We start from the raw sequence: 21,617 nt of genomic DNA, 5'->3' as shown, positions 1-21,617 counted from the left end.
TTACTGAAAAAAACCTGTTTTAATTATTTTTCTCAAAAATAAATCACACATATGGTTATGATAAAAAAAAGACTCAGAGTCTTTGATTTTCAACAGTTTAGTTATGATGTGTTTACATGCAAATCTCTGTGAGTTTATGCTCTTTGGGTTCATTGAGCTCCTTGGATGTGTACATAAGTGTATTCCATTAAATTTTGGGATTATTCAACAATTATTCTTCAATTATTCTTTTTTTTTTTTTGCTGAGCCATCCTGCCACCTGTTGGCAGCTGTTGACAACTCAGCTCGGGCCAGGAATTGAACCGGCGACCCTGTTGCTTAACCAACTTGAGCCACTTGGCCAGCCACTCTTCAATTATTCTTTCCTCCCCTTTTTCCCCCTCCTTGTCTTCTGGGACTCCCATTATGCTTATGTTGATATATTGAGTCTTCAGAAAACTCATGACGCATGTTTGCAACAGATGCCACTAGTTCATTTTTGGAAGTACTAGAGTCATTTGCATCTATGTTATTGCTATGTCATTTGACAGCTCACAGTTCTAGCTTCATTCTAAAAAAATTGAGCAATTTGATTGAGCTTTGAAGACTTTACAACAAGTTGAAGATGGAAAACCAAAATGTGCATTTTTGCCATAAAGGGAAGATGGTGTGTCAAGCTTGTGAAAAGTTGCATAAAGTTTATGGTGGCAGTGCTCTACAAGAACATCAGTGCCAACAATGGTTCACAAAATTCCGTGCTGGTGATTTTGATCTCAACGACACTCCTCAGTCAGAGAGGCCCACCAAGGTTGATGACGACAAAATAAAGGCATTGATCTAGTCAAACCCACATGACACGACATGAGAGATTGCAGAAACATTGAACATCCATCATTCAAGCATTCATGACCACCTAAAGAAGGTGGGATACATAAGCAAGCTCGATATTTGGGTTTCGCATGAACTCAAAGAAGTTCATTTGATGGCGTGTGTAAATATGTGCAATATGCTCATTAAACGTGAGGAAAATGATCCTTTTTTGAAGCAACTGATAACTGGTGATAAGAAGTGGATTGTTTAAAATAATGTGGTGCACAAATGATCTTGGTCCCGATGTGATGATTCGCCTCAAATGACATCAAAGGCAGACATTCATCAGAGGAAAATTATGTTTTCAGTGTGGTGGGATTTTTAAAGTGTCATGTTTTTGAGCTCCTACCAAGGAACCAAGTAATCAATTTAAATGTGTGCTGTCAGCAGTTGGGCAGTTTGAATGAATCCATCATCCAGAAACGTCCAGAGCTTGTTAATTGTAAATGAGTTGTGTTCCATCGCGACAATGTGAGATCACACACAAGTTTGATCACCTGTCAAAAATGACTGCAGCTTGGATGGGATGTGTTGCCACACCCACCATGCTCACCTGACCTTGCACCATCAGACTTCCACTTGTTTCACTCTCTTCAAAACTCCTTGCTTGATATAACGTTCAATTCAGATGAGGCTGTAAATCAGCACCTTGTGCAGTTTTTCACAAATAAAGACAGGTCCTTTTATGAATGAGGAATTATGAAGCTCACTGAAAGATGGCAAAAGGTTATCAAACAAAATGGGCAATATATCACTGATTGATCTTTGCTCTTTATATAAATAAATGACCTTTGAAAAACACAGACAAAACACATCATGACTTTTCCAAATACCCAATACTTGGCTATGCCACACAGGTCTCTAAGGCTGTGTTCATTTTTTATTTTTTTTCAGTTCTGCCAACTCAGTAATCTCAATTGACCTATTCCAAGTTACTGATATATTTTCTGTCTCATCAAATCTAATGTGGATCCCCAGCTAGTGAATTTTTCATTTCAGTTAAGGTGTACTTTTCAATTCCAAAATTTCTATTTAGTTTTTCTTTAGGTAGTATATTTCCTCTTTATTGATATTCTCTATTTGATGAGACACTGTTCTCATACTTTACTGTAGTTTTTTAGACATGGTTTTTTCATTGTATTTGAAAAAGTAATTTAAAGTCTTTGTCTAGTAAATTCAATGTCTGGGTTCCCCCTGGAACAATTTCTATTGAATGCTTTTTATATTATGTATATGGGCCATACTTCCTTGTTTCTGTGCATGTCTTATATTTTTGTTGCTGCTGAAAACTGGACATTTTGAATGATATAAGGTGTCAGATCGAGGAATCAGATTCTCCCCTTTCTTCAGCATTTGTTGTTGCTATTGGTTGCTGTTGTTCTTATTCTTTTTTTAAAAAAGATTTTATTGGGGAATTGAGGGGAGGGGAACAGCGTTGGGGAATCGGGGAAGGGGAACAGACAAGTTGCTGTCTTTTTGTTCTTCAGTCTTGTTGTGGAGGATGTTGCTTCACCGGCCCATGTTGGTATTATCATTGCACTCTTCCCAGGTGAGGCAGGTCAGTCACCAGCAACTGGAAGGCTGCTCGTGCTGGCTGCCAGCCACTCACGGTAGCTTTACGGCAGCCCACTGCAGCTCCGCTGCAGCCTATGCTGTTGCCAGTGACTCAGGCCAGCCAAGCTCCAGATCGAGCTGTTGTTCACCATCTTAGCTGTAGAGGGTGCAACATCACTGGCCTTAATGTGGGATCTGAAATGGGGCCCTGCTGCTCAGAGCTGGCGTCCCAAGCCAATTCTTAACCAACGCACCACTTGGCCCGCCCTGTTCTTATTCTTTAGTTACTTTCCTGTACTAATTCTGTAAAATCTGTATTCTTTGTCATCTGTGGCCACTATAGTCTCTGTTTAGCTAGCTTAGTGGTTAGCCAATGATTAAACAGAGGTTTCCTTAAATTTCTGGAGCAAATAGAAAAGGATAGAAAATAATTATAAAACACAATTAATGCAAAAGCTATTGAAAAAACAAAGAGATAGGCAAATGGAAAGCAAATAACAAGATGGTAGATTTAAAGCAACATAAGAATAATCCCATTAAGTTTAAATCAATTGGATAAAAGAAAGACAACTATATGCTGTCTGTGAAAAATTCACTTTAAATATAAAGACACAGATAGCCTATGAAATGGAAAAAGTAAAATATGAAAAGAGTAATCATAATAAAGCTGGAGAGGCTATATTAAAATCAGACGAAGGAAACATCAAAACAAGGATAAAGGACATTTTTATAGTGATAAAGAAGTGAATTCATTAAGAAGACACAACACTAGGGCCAGCCAAGTGGCACGATGGTTAAGAACTGGCTTGGGACACCAGAGGGCCCCGTTTCGGATCCCACATATGAGGGCCAGTGACACTGCCCTCCACAGCTAAGATGCTGAACAACAGTTCAACCTGGAGCTGGGCTGCTGTGAGTCGCTGGCAATGGCGTATTCTGCAGCCCCTGTGGCAGTGGATTGCCATGGGCTACTGTGTGTGGCCAGCAGCCAGCATGAGTGGCCAGCAGCCGCAGTGAGCAGCCTACAGATGCCAGCGACTGATGTGCCTCACTTAGGTCAGAGTGCAATGATGGTGCCAACTTGGGCCAGTGAAGCAACTCCTCCACAACTAGACTGAAGAACAAAACGACAGCAACTTGACTGTTCCCTTTCCCCCAATTCCCCAGCGCTGTTCCCATCCCCACAATTCCCCAATAAAAAAATCTTTAAAAAAAAAAGAAGACACAACACTAAATATATATGCAACTACAGCAGAGCTTCAAAATACAAGAAGCAAAAACCGACAGAATGGAAAAGAAAAATAAACTAATACACAATTATACTTGAAGAGTACAATAATTTTCTCTCTGTGATAGATATAATTAGACCAAAAATCAATAGGTATAGAGAAGACTTAAACAACAGTAACAGCAGAATTGACTTAAAAGGCATTTATAGAATTTTAGAAAACCACAGCCGAATACATTATTATCAAATACACATGGAACTTTTAATAATATAAGCCACATGCTCAGTTACAAAATGAGTCCTAATACATTTTTTCAAAGATTGAAATATTACAGGTATATTCTCTGACCATCATAGAACTAAATTTGAAATAAATAATAAAATATATCAGTAATCACCATTCAGTTGTCTGTGTCTATGAGTTTTTGTTTGTTTGTCTTGTTTGTTTGTTGCTTTCAGTTTTAGGGAGAGGTAGAAAAGGGTAAAGAGGGTCAAATATACAGTGACAGGAGTAGATTTGACTTTGGGTGGTGAACACAATGCAATATATAGATGATGTATTATAGAACTGTATACTTGAAACCTATATAATTTTATTAACCAATGTCACCCCAATACATTTAAAAATAAATAAACTTGAAAAAATTCTTTTAGACATAATATGGGGGAGGATCCTTGAAATATTTGGAATTTAATGAACACTTTGATTCTAAAATTTCCAAAATCATTTTTTTTACCAAATATGAAAAGATTTTAATGAAAGGCAATATTCTAAGATCTTCACAAAGATTTAAGAACAAATGACATCATCATAACTTAATTTATAACAATAAATATTTCCAACAATTTAAATGTCCAAAAATATATTAAAATTATGGGACATGGAATATTATGGGTCCATGCTCTTAACAGTCTTTTAATAATTGACAGAAATGCTAAAAATGTTTTTAATACAACATAGAAAATGATATCAATATCAATGTGATTCAAAAAATTTTAAAGTGTATACATACAGAACAGACCAGAATATTTACATCAAAATATTTAATGGTAGTTCGAATCTTGGGTAATTTTAATGTAGTTCTTATCCTGTTTGATATTTCTAAAATATATTATTCCCTTTTAACAGAAAGTTTTAAAAATATTTTTATTAAAATATAGCTAACATACAGTACTATATTAGTTTCAGGTGTACACAATAGCTATTCAACACTTATATACCTAAAGAAGTAATCACCATAAGTCCAGCAACCATCAGACACCATACTATGCTATCACAATATTATTGACAATACTCCCACATGTTGTACATTACAGCTCCATGACATTTTTTTCATACCTGGAAATTTGAACCTCTTATTTTCCTACAGTTTTATCTCCCTTTTAAAAATATTTCTTTTTAAAAGTTTTTTATTAAAATATAGTTAGCATACAATATTATATTAGTTTCAGGTTTACATCAATGTTATTCAAAAGTACCCACCTGGCACTATACATAGTTATTACCGTATTATTGATTATATTCCCTATGCTAAAGAAGTGCTCGCCATGATAACTCCAGCAACCATCTGACACTGTACCACACTATCACAATATTATTGAGTATATTTCCTATGCAATATATTACACCCCCAAGACTTATTGGTTTTATACCTGGAACTTTGACCCTCTTATTCTTCTTTATCTTTCCCCCCCTTTTTTCACTTAGAGTTGACATTCAATATTAATTTATATTGATTTTAGGTGTACAGCATAGTGGTTAGACATTTATATAATTTACAAAGTGATCCCCTTGACTAATACCCACCTGGCACTATATATAGTTCTTTCCATATTATTTATTATGTTCCCTATGCTTTTCTTTACATCCCCATGACTGATTTGTAACTACCAATTTGTATTTCTTAATCCCTTCACCCTTCCACCAATCTTCCTCCCATCTATCACGCTGATAGATCTAGTACCCATCTGACACCACACATAGTTATTACAATATTATTGACTATATTCCTAATGCTATACCCTACATTCTCATGACTACTGTCTAACAACTAGTTTGTACTTCTTACTTTCTTTGGCTTTTTTACCCACCCCAAACATATTCCCATCTGGCAATCATCAAAATGTTCTCTGTATCTATGAAATTGTTTCTATTTCATGTGTTTGTTTATTTTGTTCTTTAGATTCCACTTATAAGTGATATCATATGGCATTTGTCTTTCACTGTCTGACTTACCAGACTCAGCACAATACCCTTTGGGTCAATCCATGTTGTCACAGATGGTAAGATTTCATTGTTTTTTTTTTATGGCTGAGTAATATTCCAGTGTATATATGTACCACCTCTTTATCCATTCGTTCATTCAGGAACACCCAGGTTCCCTTCATATCTTGGCTATTGTAAATGATGCTGCAATGACCACATGGATAAACACATCCCCTTGTAGCAGTATTTTGAGTTTCTTTAGATAAATACCCACAAACGGGCTTATTAGGTACTACTTTGTCTCTTGTTATAGTCTTTATTTTAAAGTCTATTTTGTCTGGTGTAAGTATTGCTACCCCAGCTTTTTCTTGTTTTTTTGTATATTTCCATTTTCATGAAATATCTTTTTCCATCTCTTTATTTTCAGTCTTTGTGTGTTTTTGGATCCGAAATGAGTCTCTTTAAGGCAGCATGTGTACGGGCCTGGTTTTCTTATTCATTCAGCCCCCATATCTTTTGATTGGAGCATTTGATCCATTTACATAGAAAGTAATTGTTGATAAGTATGTAGTTATTGCCATTTTATTATTCATATTTTTTATTTTATGTTTTTGTCTTAAAGAAGTCCCTTTAACATTCTTTGTAATTCTGGTTTGGTGGTGATGAACTCCTTTAGCTGGAAAGCTTTGTATCTGTCCTTAGATTCTAAATGATAGCATTGCTGGGTAGAGTAATCTTGGTTGTAGGTCCTTAATTTTCATCACTTCAAATATTTCCTTCCAATCCTTTGTGGCCTGTAGAGTTTCTGTTGAGAAATCAACTGACAGTGTTGCAGGTAACTAACTGCTTTTCTATTGTTCTTTTCTAGATTTTCTCTTTGTCTTTAAACTTTGACATTTTAATTATGATGTGTCTTGGTGTGGTCCTCTTTGGGTTCATCATGTTTGGGATTCTGCACTTTGTGGGTTTGTATATGTATTTCCTTCACCAGGTTAGGGAAGTTTTTCGTCATTATTTCTTCAAAAAACTTTTCAATACCTTGCTCTCACTCTTCTCCTTCTGGTACCCATAGAATGTGAATTTTGGTATGCTTGATGAAGTCCCAGAGGCCCATTTAACTGTCCTCGTGTTGGGGGGGATTCTTTTTTCTTTTTGCTGTTCTGATTGGGTGTTTTCTTCTACCTTATCTTCTAAATCTCTGATTTGATCCTCTGCTTCATCTAATCCACTGTTAATTTTCTCTAATGCATTCTTCATTTCTGTTATTATATTCTTTATTTCTGACTTTTTTATGTTTTCTATCTTAATTTTTATGTGTCTTATCTCTGTGTTGAGGTTCTTCCTGAGGTCATTGAGCATCCTTATAACCAGTATTTGGAACTCGGAGTCCAGTAGATTACTTGTCTTCATTTTGTTTAGTTCTTTTTCTTGAGCTTTGTTTTGTTCTTTTATTTGGGACATGTTTTTTGTCTCTCCATTTTTGCTTCCTCCTTCTCTTCGTTTCTACATATTTAGGTAGGGCTGCTATGTCACCTTGTCTTAGTAGAGTGAGCTTATGTAATAGGTGTGCTGTTGGGCTCATTGGTGCAGTCTTTCTGGTCACCTGAGCTGTGTACTTCAGGTGTGTCCCTTGTGTGGGGTATGTGGGTCCTCCTCTTACAGTTGAGCCTTGATTGTTATTAATAGGAGGAATGGATCCTTGGGCTTATTCATTATGAGGACTGGCCATGACCAAAATGGAGGAGTTGTGGTGCCAGGGCTGACCCTACAGATTAAGATCTGCTTCAGCAAAGCTCTGTGCCTGTCCATTCTGCCCCTTGTGTGTGTTGTTTTTGGAGGCAGCTGGGTGAAACTTCAGCTGGTTTTGACGCTGGACACTGGGCAAGACAGCTCCAGGGCCACCTCATAGGGGACCTGCTGCAGGTCAAGTTCAGCCACAACCTGTGTACCACCTGAGGCAACCAAGTAGAAGCCACAAAGCAATCTGCTTATGGCCACTACTTGCACTGTGCTTGAAGGTGCCTCTAAAGGCCAAGCTATGAGCAAAGGTCAGCTACTGCTTGTGCTGGGCTTAGGGATGCCCTTCCAGTGGTGGGGAAACACTGAAGCCACATCCTCTTTATCTGGGTTCTGTGACCCTTAGAGAGATCCTAGGAAAGTCTGCAGCATGAGCAACAGCAGGCGGTATGTAACAAAAAGCCACTGAAAGTGGCTCAAGTGTGTCCAAAATTTTGGCAGGGCAGGGTCTCAGAATCACCAGGTCATGGTGAACGAATGGCATTAGCCAACCTAATGGAGACTCAGATATAGTGGCCACTTGCATCTGCATACTAGAAAAAAGGGTGGCTAGACAAAGGATAATGGCTTCCACCAGCTCCTCTTTCCCCAAGAAAGCTGCTCCTGCAGGCCCTATTCCAGATCCAGACAACTCATTTCCGTACCATATGTCCCTGCCACCTCTCCACCTGTTGCCCTAGCCCTGGAGTTCAGAGCCAGTGATTCCATCAGTAAGTCTGTGCATCCTCCCTTTAAGAGAAGTGCCTGGGAATCCAGCCATCGGTCTCACTCAGTCACAATCTCCACTGGTTTTCACAATGGGAAATGAAGGGGAATTCTCTCCCCAACACTGGAACCCTGGGCTGGAAAGGGGCTAGGACCTCTCAATCCTCTGGGGGTGGGGAGGGCCTTCACAGCCTAAACATCCCTCCTGGTTTTTAATGGTCACACATGGGTGTGAGACCACACTGTTTCCCATCTCTGCCCCTCTTGCCAGTCTCAAGGTGGCTTCTTCTGTGTGTCCTTAGTTGTAGGGCTTCGATTCAGCAAGATTTCAGGTGATTCTCAATAATAGTTGTTCTGTAGTTTAGTTGTAACTTTGATGTGGTTGTGAGAGAAAGTAAGCACAGCACTTACTTTCTGCATTATTTTGACTGGAACTATTAACTGGAGGTTTTGTTTAGTACTCTGAGAAGACCATCAAAGATTTTCTTCAAGAAAGTAATTTTATTTGATAGGGATAAATTGAAACAAATATTGAATTAGGAGATAGTTAAATTACCCATAAAACAGAATACTTTGCAGCCACTGACAATTATTTATGAGAAATTATAATGACCTAAGAAACAGCTCCGAGGGAAAAATCAAGATATAAAATTCTATAGAATGATCAAATATGCTAAAAATAGAAAAAACATCTAGCAGCAAACAGTACCAAAATGTTCTTAGGTCTCTCTGGATAGTGGATTACTAGTGATTTTTAGTTACTTTATACTTTTCTCTATTTTCTAAATTTCCAATAATATTGTATTGTCCAGGGAAAAAATGTGAAAAAAACACACAGATTTTTAACACAGGATTGTAAGTATGACCCAATGCAGTGTCATGGAAACATGCCAACTTCCAAGTACTGCATTGCTTTTTCCTGTTTCTCCAATGATGGTGCTCTGAAGCATTAGAGGAAACATGAAGTACAAAGCAGTTTTTATATGGCAATTTACTTCTGTTAGCATTTTTAATTTTCCCCTGACTTTGATAGAAGGTACAGAAGATAGACATGTTTGGGAAAGGAAGGGATTAGAAGACAAAACAGATCTTTATCTGCTTGTTTTAAATATCTTTTTTTTTTCAATGTAATCTCAAGACCTATTAGAAAATGTTTGTGGTATTCCTGGAATATATTAGAGATCTTGAAAATTACTACATAACTAAACAAATTCACATTTTATAGTTTTTTGGTGCCAAAATAACTTAGGTAGTTGTTGAAAATTAGCCAAGGAAATGGTGGCTTTATCACATGTTCATAATTCCAGAAGCTTAAGGATTTTCTTTAAACTCTTTTTGTTAATGAGTGTTTAAAGCATGAGTGATAATTGCAGTGGTAAAACAAATTTGGTCTTTCCTAGGTGAAAACAAAGCCTCTGAAATAAAAATCTACTACAAAGACATTTTAAAGTAATCAAGATTAAAGATACTACTGATTTAACTGTGTATTTTACTGGTGAAGGTGACTGGTAGAGCCTGACAACAAATCAAATAAACAAAATTGAAAAGTTTCTAACCTTAGAAAATGACAATCTACTTAAAAAAAATGGAAGAGATGTTTGAAAAGACAACAGATTTAAATAATGCGTTCAGTGGTGAACTGAAATATTGATGTGGTTTTGACCAGAGCAAAGTGACTATTACATCTAAAGCTTTACAGGTGTACTGACTTTTCCAGCTCTTTCTGATGTGATGAAATTATGTTATTATTATGTTTTCACTCAGAAATATTTTAAGATAGTTAAGATTGCAAAGTTTGCTATTAGCATCCGATTCCTCTTAAAATTGTCTGTCCTCCATATATCCTATCATCAAATCTCTTGTTGCACCTTCAAAACCCTTCCTTACAGAACACAACTTATGTATTATGCAAGACAGACACAGTGACCCTTTGTAATTTATTACTTTGTACCCTCTGAAGAATGTGATTTTTTTAAAAAAAATTTTTGAATTTTAGGCAATCAATGTTCATACTGCTGTCAAATTTGGGGTTATAATGTTTTACTATGATTTAGTATTTTTCCCAAAAAGAACAATATTTTTAGCATAAAAAAATCAGGCATTAGAAATACTCAAAAGGCTGTTTGTCTCTTTGTTCAAATTTTGTTTCCAGCCATTAAGTGTGTCATACAGTTGTTGCTATTGCCGTTTTCCAAATGTCCAATGTGTGCTATGACTGACAACTACTTTACTCTGGGTCTGATGAACTTTCAATAGACCATTTTTGTTTTCACTGTACCAATAACAAATGCTTCAACATAATTGGCTTCAATCTGAAGCTCCTGTTGCATTGTACCAAAAGAAATTTTCTTATTTTCCACTGCCTTTCCTACAAAAGTGAGTACTCTTATTTTTGCCATATTCTCTTCATGAGATAGAACAGAATAGTGAATAGTGATTCTAGTGAATCTATGAAATATTTATTATTCTGATAAAACTTGACATATGATGCTAATTTAGCCCTCACAAAAATGTTTAAAAGATCATGAATAAGCTTTCCTTACAGAAAATTTACGGGTTTTAAAGTAAGAAGATGAATAAAAACAAATGCATTTGAGTCATTCAGTGCTCCTACAATATACCTGTGAGCATCAACTCAAGACTGGGAAGCATTATTTTCTGTGTAACTTCCTAGCAAATCGACCATGACTTTTGAAGCAGTATCACTTTTCTTAAAATCCACAATTGCCTCATAAAGTGGCCTTATAAGGGTGTGTTTTGTTTTTCCAGTGGTTAGGCTGTAGTCAGAAATCCATTTTCTAACTTGATCCAGATCAGTTAGAATATACTGGATGGCCCCACAAGATGCTGCAACTTTAATGAGGCTGTAATATACTATATATCTTACAGTAGTATTCTTATCCATCCCATGGAAAAGGTTGCTTATTAACTGCTGCCTCAGAGATAGGTATTCACCTTCCCAAAATTTGACCAGCTTTTCACTGACCTTTTGTTTTCTTTTCTTTTAGCTTCACGTGTACAAAGCAATGTAATGGTTAGACATTTACATCCCTCACAAAGTGATAACCCCCCCAAGCTACTGTGACTCTGATATCATATATAGATGTTACAATTCCATTGACTCTATTCCCTATGCTGTACTCCACATCCCGTGAATATTATATATATATGTATATATATATAAAATAAATTTATAGCTGACATTCCATATTATTCAGCTTCAGCTTCAGGTGTACAGTGCAGTAGTCAGACATCAACACAGTCCATGAAGTGGTCTCCCTAATAAGACAAGTGCCTGTCTGAACCCCTACAAAACCTTTACAACATTATTGATTATATTCCCAAAACTGTATCTCATATCCTCGTGGCAATATTGTGACTGCTAATTTGTACTTTCTAATCCCTTCACCATCTCCCCCACCCCCACTCCCTTCTTATCTAGCAACCCTCAGGTTTTTATCCCTATATCTCTGAGTCTATTTCTGTTCTGTTTGTTCATTTATTCTCTTCTTTAGATTCCACATACTAGTGAGATATTATGGTATTTGTCTTTCTCCTTCTGACGTATTTCACTTAGCATAATATTATTGTAGCACTATTCACAATAGCCAAGATATGGAAACAACCAAAATGTTCATCGATAGACAATTGAATAAAGAAACTGGTATATTTATACAATGGAGTATTACTTGACCATAAAGAATGAAATATTATCATTTCCATGAAACTTTTAATCAGAGATTCTTGCTTATCTTGTTCCAGGATCAATAGGAAAGATACCACACTGTTCATCACACTTTCAAAATCTTTATCATCTTCTTCCACACATTCATCACAGGTTTCAATAATTTGAGCTAAATCTACAAAGAAGTACACCTTCTGAGTTCTCTTCTAAAATTTCAACTCTCGATTTCAGATAAGCTCAAAGCTCAGTAGCTTGATCTTCCTCACTGATGTCAATGAAAACCAGGATGCTCACAGTGAAGGCCAGGGAGCAGTGGACATTCCACTGGCAAACCATGTGGACTGGAAAAGTCCAAATGAATTTTTAAAATTTTTAAATTAAAATTTATTGAGGGGGATGGTAGAAGAGGGCAAATTAATTTTTAAACAAATATTTTAATATCATAGAAGCATTTCAATAATAATATAATAAAATAAAAACACTTTATTCATTTAAATGCAATATCAAAATTTACTGTTAGGGAGCTATATTGAAAGGCTGTTGGGGTGAATACTAAAAATGATTTCTGAAGTACAAAAATTGGTCTTTTAAAGGGTTTTCTAAGATGGATGGGTCCAGATAAGTATGGGACCCTTTTTATTTGAGCACCTGGATGAGCTCCTACAAAGACGCTTATGATAAAACCAAAGGATAAAGTATCTGAAGGCGATATGGGTATACTTAATCTAAGAAAAACAGGAGCAAGAATCTTCCCAATATGTAAGGAGTTAAAAAGTACAGAATCCGTGGTGGCCAGTTGGCTCAGTTGTTTAGAGCGCAGGCTCATAACACCAAGGTTGCCGGTTCGATTCCCACATGCGTCAGTGAGCTGCGCCCTCCATGACTAGATTGACAACAATGACTTTCCAATGAATTGGAAAAACACACTGTTCCCCAATAAAGTTTTTTTAAAGTACAGAATCCAATACCAAGTTGACATAGTAGGTAAATGCTGTGCTCGCTTTCTCTCACAACCCTCACAACTCTCACAACCACATCAAAATTACAACTCATCTACAGAACAACCATTATTGAGAATCATCTAAAATCTTTCTGAACTGAAGCCCTTCAACTATGGATGCACAGAAGAAGCCACCTTCAGACTTGTGGGAGGGGCAGAGATGTGGAACCCGCTGGTTCCAAACCTGCATGTGACCATTAAGGATTGGAAGAAATATTTCAGCTGTGGGAGTCCCCCCCTTTCCCCAGAGGAGTGAGACGTCCCAGCCCCACCCCAGCTCAGGGTTCCAGTGCCAGGAAGAGAAGTCCCCATAATTTCTGGTTGTGAAAACCAGTGGAGATTGTAACTGAGTAAGACTTACGGTGGTTGCACTTTCAGGCACTCTTCTTAAAGGGACTGCACATGGACTTACTCACCAACAGAATCACTTGCTCTGAGCTCCAGCACTGGGGTAGCAGCTGGAAAGGCAGCAGGGACATATGGTGGGGAACTGAGTTGTTTGGCTTGGGACAGAGGCTGGAAAAACAGCTTTCTCCTAGATGGGGGAGCTGGCAGAGGCCATTGTTTCTTTGTTGAGCCCTACCCCTTCCCATCATGTGGACACAGATGGCTGCAATATCTGAGTCTCAATTGTTTATTCACCATGCCCTGGTGATTCAAGAGCCCCACCCCACCCAACTTACAGACACACCCAAACTGCTTCCAGTGGCTTTTTCATACAAACCACCTGCCTTAGCTCAGCTGCAGACATTCCTAGGCTCTCTCAAAAGTTCTCAGAACCCAGACAAGCAGTATCTGGCTTGAGCATGTTCTGTACTTTTGGCTGAGCAACCCTAAGTGCAGCACTAGCAACAGCTGCCCTTGTTTCACAGCTTGGCCTCCTAAGGCTTTTCCAAGCATGGCATGGGTGACAGCCATCTATGGATTTTTTTGTGGCTCCTTCTATGTGGCCCCAGGTGGGGCATGGGCTGTGGGTGAATTTGACATATAGCATATCTTCTCCAAGATGTCCTGGGTTTGGCACCTGAAGTTGTCCTGTGGCCAGCTTCAAAATGAGCTAGAGGATCACCCAGCCACCTGCAAGTACGACACACCCAAGAGGTGGATTGTGCATACACCAGAGTCCTCCTGCTGAGGCAGATCCTGCTCTGTAGGATTAGTTCCTGAATAACAACTCTTCCACTGTAGTCAAGGCCAGTCTTCACCAACAGTGAGCCAAGGATCAGTCGCTCATATTGATATGCAATTACCCACCAAGGCTCAAGTACAAGAGGAGGGTACACACAACCCACACAAAGGGCACACCTGGAGCGTGTGGCTCGGGTGACAAGAAAGACTGTGCCACTGAACCCTACAGCACACCCACCACATAAGGCCACTCTACTAAGACCAGAACACATAGCAGCCCTACGTAATACATAGAAACAAACACAGGGAAGCACACAAGATGGGGAGAGAAAGAAACATTTACCAAATAAAAAAACAGAACAAAGCTTCAGAAAAATAACTAAATGAAATGGAGATAAGCAATCTATCAGGCACAGAGTTCCAAACACTGATTAAAAGGATGTTCAATGATCTCAAGGAGAAGTTCAACAGAGAGATAAGAAACATAAAAATTGAGATAGAAAACATAAAATAGAACCAGTCAGAAATAAAGGATACAATAATGGAAATGAAGAGTATGTTACAGGGAATCAACAGTAGATTAGATGCAGCAGAGGATCCAACCAGTGATGTAGAAGATAAGGTAGCAGAAAACACCCAAACAGAACAGTAAAAAGAAAGAAGAATCCAAAAATTGAGGAAAGTTTATTGGCCTCCAGGACAATATCAAGTGTACCAACATTCGCATTATAGGGGTACCAAAATAAGGACAGAAAGAGCAAGGAATTGAAAACCTATTTGAAGACATAATGACAGAAAACTTGCCTAACCTGGTGGAAGAAATAGATATACAAGTCCAGGAAGCACCGAGATTCCCAAACAAGATGAACCCAAAGAGGCCCACACCAAGACACATCGTAATTAAAATGCCAAAGGTCAAAGACAAAAAGAAAATCTGAAAAGCATCCAGAAAAAAACAGTTAGTTACCTAACAGGGAGTCCCCATAAGACTGTCAGCTGATTTCTCAACAGAAACTTTACAGGCAAGAAAGGATTGGCAGGAAATATTCCAAGTGAGGAACAGCAACGACCTACAACCAAGATGACTCTACCTAGCAAAGCTATAATTTAGAATTGAAGGACAGGTAAGGAGCTTCCCAGACAAGAAACAGTTGAAAGAGTTCATCACCACTAAACCAGTATTACAAGGAATCTTAGAAAGACTTCTTTCAGATGGGATAGGGGGTGTGTGAAGAGGGAAGGGATTAAGAAATACAAATTGGTTGTTACACACTAGTCATTGGTTGTTACACAGTAGTCATAGCATAAGGAATATAGTCAATAATATTTTAATAACTAAGTATAGTGCCAGATAGGTACTAGATCTATCAGGGTGATAGATGGGAATGGGTGTGAAAAAAGTGAAGGTATTCAGAAATACAAAATGGTAGTTAATACAGTATGGGGAATACAATCAACAATATTGTAAAGATCATGTGAGGTGCCAGATGGACACTGGACTTATCAGGGAGATTACTTCATAGACTGTGTAGATGCCTGAAAAATGTGCTATACATCTGAAGGTAAAGTAGAATAACATTGAATGTCAACTGTAACTACAATTATATATATTCACAAGATGTGAAGTACAACATAGAGAAGATAGTCAATGTATTGTAACAGCTATGTAAGTTGTCAGAGGGGTAGTAAATTGGGAGGTGGGTTATCACTTTATGAAGGGATTTAATGTCTAACTATTACATTGTTTTGTACACCTGAAACAAAAAAATAATAATAATTTAATTTTTCAAAAGTATAGAATCCCATAAGCAGCTTGGCGAAGGAGGGACTTTGATAAAATGAAATGTCTGATATGAGTTTTTATTGGATTGATGTATGCCCACTTCGAACTCCCACAAATATAAAGATTACCTACATAAATCACAATATGCTCAGTATGCTTGAACTTGTGAATATTTGGCCTGGTGCTGAGCTATACATCCTGTTAGACATATCGCTGAAACAGTATCAGCACACTGGGACTAAAACACAGTTGAAAACTGGGATACAATACTTATATTTGCTAAACTATTAGGTAATATTCCACTTCACATAGCATCTTGATATATTGGCAACTTACTTGGCTCTTTCACAGAACTTGTCAGACCTGAACTACATAAGGTGAAGTCCATAGTTGTCTAAATATGGTAGAGATAAAAATGTTAAGTTATTCACAGCCCATTAATCAAAGATAGTAAGATAAATCATTTCTTTCTTGGTAAATAGAATCTTTACAACTCTGTGTTGCTGTTTTTTATAGCTGGCCTCAAATATATAAAGTTTCACCATCTTGTTTTTTAAAACATCAGCCAACACAGAAAATTATACCATGTCTCATGAAAAAGCATCTTCAAATTCAATCTAAAAATTTCTCATATTAGAAGTTCAATCTCGTTATCATGACATCTTATTCTGTCATTATTGTCTTCAATCACACCTAAAATCCTTGCTCCAATCAAAAAGTCCTCTGCCCTACTCTATTTAAAAACAAAAATCTTACGACTATGTGACAGGAATGGCAGCATAAGGTGAGCCACTTGAACTCTCCCCTGGAATTTACAACAAATTGAACAGCTATATTTCCACAAAGGACTCCATGTGCTGCAGACAGGCAAGACTAAGAGACACTCAATTGAAATAATCTAAACGTGGGCAAATTGGTTGAGTGGTAGGGGAGGAAAGGGTGAAGTGAGGAGATGCAGACCACCAGTGGGATGCAGGATGCAGACCGGAATTCGAAGCTTCAAGCTCCCTGCATTCCGGAGCTACTGCGGTTTCAAGAGAGGGAAGAATTCAGACTACTAGCACTTCCTTTATGGCCCTTACTCCCACCTGAGGGATCAGAATATAACACGGCTGAAACCAACACTCATAACACAGGCCTCAGAGCAAAGACTGAGAGAAGAAGGGTGAGAATGGTGGTTTAAACCCTTACTGCCAAGCAGAGGATGGAAGGCACAGACACAGAACCTAGCTGATCCCTCCCCACCTTTTCAAGGTTTGCTGCACATCCACCTTTCCGCTTTTCCATTTCCTAGAAGTGGAATGATAGCAGTATCATATCAAAAGAACATAATATTTGCAGTTCTGAGAGCTGCAACCCGCAGCCACAACTCACAACACAACTAGCGAAGGAGAGGGAGCCTTGGGTGCAGAACTGGCTGTGCTAGTGGTTGCTCTGTCATTCCTCAGAGCCACTTCTTCAAACACACCCTGCCCTTCCCCCAGCTGTCTGGGTGGATCCCTGCAGGGGTAAACAGAGCTGCTTAAACACACAGGCCCTGAATCTGGTGCAGGAAGAGCTTTGAAACTTCAGAAGCTCTCCACATTCCCCAACAGAGGCAGTGCCCTGAGACCTAGGCGACCTGCCAACAGAGGAGAAGCCCATCTTCCAGGGAATGCCCCTATTATGTGAGAAGCTGAAATAGTGCAGAAAAAAAATGTAACACTACAGTGTGAGGGAAAATAAAAGGCTGTAATAAAACATTCCACCAACACCTACTGGAAAGCAAAATAAAGACCTCTTCCTACCAACCTGTTGCAGAAGCCACTCCTGTAGATTCCTAGGAAAAGAAATAATAATTCATTAATTTCCATGAATAACCAAGGTAACAAGGCAGCTCAAAAAGAAAATGAAACGTCTCCAGAAAATGAACTTAAAGACATGGAAATATGTGACTTCATTAACAGACAATTCAAGATTGCAGTTCTGGAAAAAAACTCAACAAGATGCAAGAAAACACACACAGGCAGTTGAATGAACTCAGAAACACAATCAAACACCAAGATGAACATATTCCCAAAGAGACTGAAATTTTAAAGAAGAACCAAGTAGAATTTCTGGAGATTAAGTACTCAATAAAAGAAATACAGAATGAAATAGTCAGCTTAGGTAATAGAGCTGACCAGCTGGAGGAAAGAATCAATGACATCAAAGATAGAAATCTGAAAATGACACAGTTGAAAGAAGAGAGGGAGTTGAGAGTTAAAAAATGAGAGAACTGTACCAGAACTTTCTGACTTCATCAGGAAAAGCAATATAAGAATAATGGACATACCAGAAGGGGAAGAAAGGCAGAAGGGAACAGAGAGTGTATTCAAACAAATAGTCCGCAAGAACTTCCCAAACGTGTGAAAAGAAGTGGATCCTCAAATCCAAGAAGTAAATAGAACACCTAATCACCTCGATCCCAACAGGCTTTCTCCAAAGCACATTGTATTGAAGTTGTCAAAAAGAAAGAATCCTCAAGGCAGCCAGGGAAAAGAAGACAGTAACCCACAAAGGAAAGCCCATTAGATTATCATAAGGTTTTTCAGCAGAAACTCTATAAGCCATACAGGAGTGGCATAAAATATTCAAACTTTTGAAAAAGATAAATTATGAGCCAAGAATAATACATCCAGCAAAGATATCCTTTAGATATGAAGGAGGAATAAAGACCTTTCCAAAGATACAATGCTGAGGGCATTTTCTAACACACGACATGCACTACAAAAGATACTGAAGGAGGCTATTCCACCTGAAAAAAAAAAAGCAAAAGAATACAAAACCATGAGTAGTATTCCAAACAGACAGACACAGAAAATAGCAACCCTTACACCAAATAGGACATTATACACTTAAACATAGCATACAGGGCAAAAAAGAAGAAGAAAAAAAGCACTTAAAAAAAAAGAGAGAGGTTGCCAGCTGAGTAGCTCGTTGGTTAAGAGTTGGTTTGGGAGCGCAAGCTCTGAGCATCAGGGCTACCGATTTGAATCCTACATGGGCCAGTGATGCTGCGCCCTCTACAGCTAAGATGGTGATCAACAGCTCGACCTGGAGCTGGGCTGCCATGTGTCGCTGGCGATGGTGTAGGCTGTAGTGGGGTTGCAGTGGGCTGTCATAAGCTGCCGTGAGTTGGCTGGCAGCCAGCGTGAGCGGCCGGCAGTCGACAAGAGCTGCCGTGAGTGGCCGTCCAAGGGCCAGTGACTGACCTGCCTCACCTGGGAAGAACGCAATTATCACAATACCAACGTGGGTCAGTGAAGTGACATCCTCCACAACTAGACTGAAGAACAAAAGGACAGCAACTTGTCAGTTCCCCTTTCCTGATTTCTCAACACTCTTCCCTCCCCCAATTCCCCAATAAAATCTTTTAAAAAAAAGAGAGAGAGGAAAAAGACAACTTGTTACTGCAGTGCAGAAATCAACTCACAGCATAAATAGGAACAATTTCTGACAACAAAAATATAGACGAGGAGAGAGTAAGGGTCTGAACCGGCACAAGAGAATGGAGAAAGGAAGCATGCTGAAGAAAATGAAATACTTTAAATATGAAACCTTCCTATACATAAAATTAATGGTAACCACAAAAAACAATCCAGAATGGAAATATATAACATAGAAGAAGAAATAGAGGGGAAATCACAGAATACCACCACACTGAAATAATAGACAGCAGCAAAAAGACAAAGAAACAATGCAGACACAGCCCTACCAAAAACCAGAGACAGAATGATAGGAAATCCTTACATATCAATAGTCACCCTAAATGTAAATGGACTGAACTCACCAATAAAAAATCACAGAGGGGCTGGCAGAGTGGTTCAGTTGGTTAAGAGCCCGAGCTCTGAGTAACAGGGTCGCTGGTTCGATTCCCACATAGGCCAGTGAGCTGTGCCCCAGCTGAGCTGCCGCTGAACTGCCAATGGGTGATAGGATGGCTCAGCTGTTGAGAGCACATGCTCCTAACAACAATATTGCAGGTTCCAGTCCTACATGGGATGGTGGGCTACACCGACGTGCAACTGAGATTGAACACAGCACCTTGAGCTGAGTGGCTGTGAGCTGCCAATAGGCAGGCAAATGGTGACTGGACTTGGGAGCTGAGCTAGCTGCGCCCTCCACAACTAAGACTGAAGGACAACAACTTGGCTGCTCCCCTTCCTCAATTCCCAGCACTGTTCCCCTCCCCCAATTTCCCAATAAAATTTTTTTTTAAATGCACAGAATCGCAGATTGGATAAAAAAACTAAACCCAACCTTATCCTGCTTCCAAGAGACATATGTCAGCTACAAGGACAAATATAGACTCAAAGTGAAAGGATGGAAACTGACACTCCAAGCAAATGGTATTCAGAGAAAAGCAGGTATAGCTATGTTGATATCAGATGAAACAGACTCAAGATAAAAAAGGTAACAAGAGACAAAGATGGACATTTCATAATGATAAAGGGGACTATACAACAAGAAGACATCACGGTCATCAATATTTATGCCTCCAATCAGGGAGCGCCGAAATATACTAAGCAACTACTAACAGAACTAAGGGGAGAAATGGTCCAAAACACAATTATAGTAGGGGACCTAAATTCATCATTGACAGCTATGGATAGATCATCCAAACAGAATATAAATAAAGAAATATCAGCCCTAAATGACACATTAGATGAAATGGACATAATTGACTTTTTTTTAAAAGATTTTTATTGGGGAATTGGGGGGATGGGTACAGTGCCAGGGAATTGGGGGAAGGGGAACAGACAAGTTGCTGTCACTTTGTTCTTCATTCTAGTTGTGGAGGACGTTGCTTCACTGGCCCAAGTTGGCACCATCATTGCGCTCTTCCTGGATGAGGCACATCAGTCACCGGCTTCTGGACGGCCACTCACTGCGGCTGCTGCCACTCACGCTGGCTGCTGGCTATATACGGTAGCCCATGGCAACCCACTGCCACAGGGGCTGCAGCCTACGCTGTCACCAGCGACTCACAGCAGCCCAGCTCCAGGTTGAGCTGTTGTTCAGCATCTTAGCTGTAGAGGGCAGTGTCACTGGCCTTCATATGTGGGATCCAAACCTGGGCCCTCTGGAATCCCAAGCCAGTTCTTAACCGTTGCGCCACTCGGCCGGCCCCATAATTGACTTTTATAGAGCACTTCATCTTAGAACATCAGACTATACATTCTTTTCTGGAGTGCATGAAACATTCTCTAAAATAGGCCATATCTTGGGATATAATACTAGCCTCAGCAAATTGAAGAAGAGAAAAATCATACCAAGCATATTCTTTAATCATAAGGCTTTGAAACTGGATATCAACTGCAGAAAGAAAGCAGGGAAAACCACAAATATATGGAGATTAAACAACATACTTCTAAAGAGCAACTGGAACAAAGAAGAAATAAGAGGAAAGATCAAAAGATACATAGAAACAAAGAATGAAAATACATCCTACCAAAATTTTTAGGATGCAGCAAAAGCAGTTTTATGTAGAAAATTAATATCATTATAGGTTTGTCTCAAGAAAGAAGAAAAATTGCACATAAATAACCTCACATTACACAGTAAAAAACTAGACAAAGAAAAAAAAACAAAACTCAAAGTCAGCAGAAAGAAAGAAATAATGAAAATCAGAGCACAACTAAATGAAATAGAGAACAAAAA

General features: G+C 38.6%; 1 pseudogene; it reads right to left on the bottom strand.

Moving 5' to 3' along the window:
• Window positions 1–10,433: 10,433 nt before the first annotated feature.
• Window positions 10,434–12,360, bottom strand: LOC109372364 (eukaryotic translation initiation factor 3 subunit M-like; annotated as a pseudogene).
• Window positions 12,361–21,617: the final 9,257 nt, after the last annotated feature.

The sequence above is a fragment of the Hipposideros armiger genome, unplaced genomic scaffold, assembly GCF_001890085.2.
Source record: "Hipposideros armiger isolate ML-2016 unplaced genomic scaffold, ASM189008v1 scaffold_630, whole genome shotgun sequence".
Taxonomy (NCBI): domain Eukaryota; kingdom Metazoa; phylum Chordata; class Mammalia; order Chiroptera; family Hipposideridae; genus Hipposideros; species Hipposideros armiger.
This window is presented reverse-complemented; position numbering and strand designations above follow the sequence as displayed.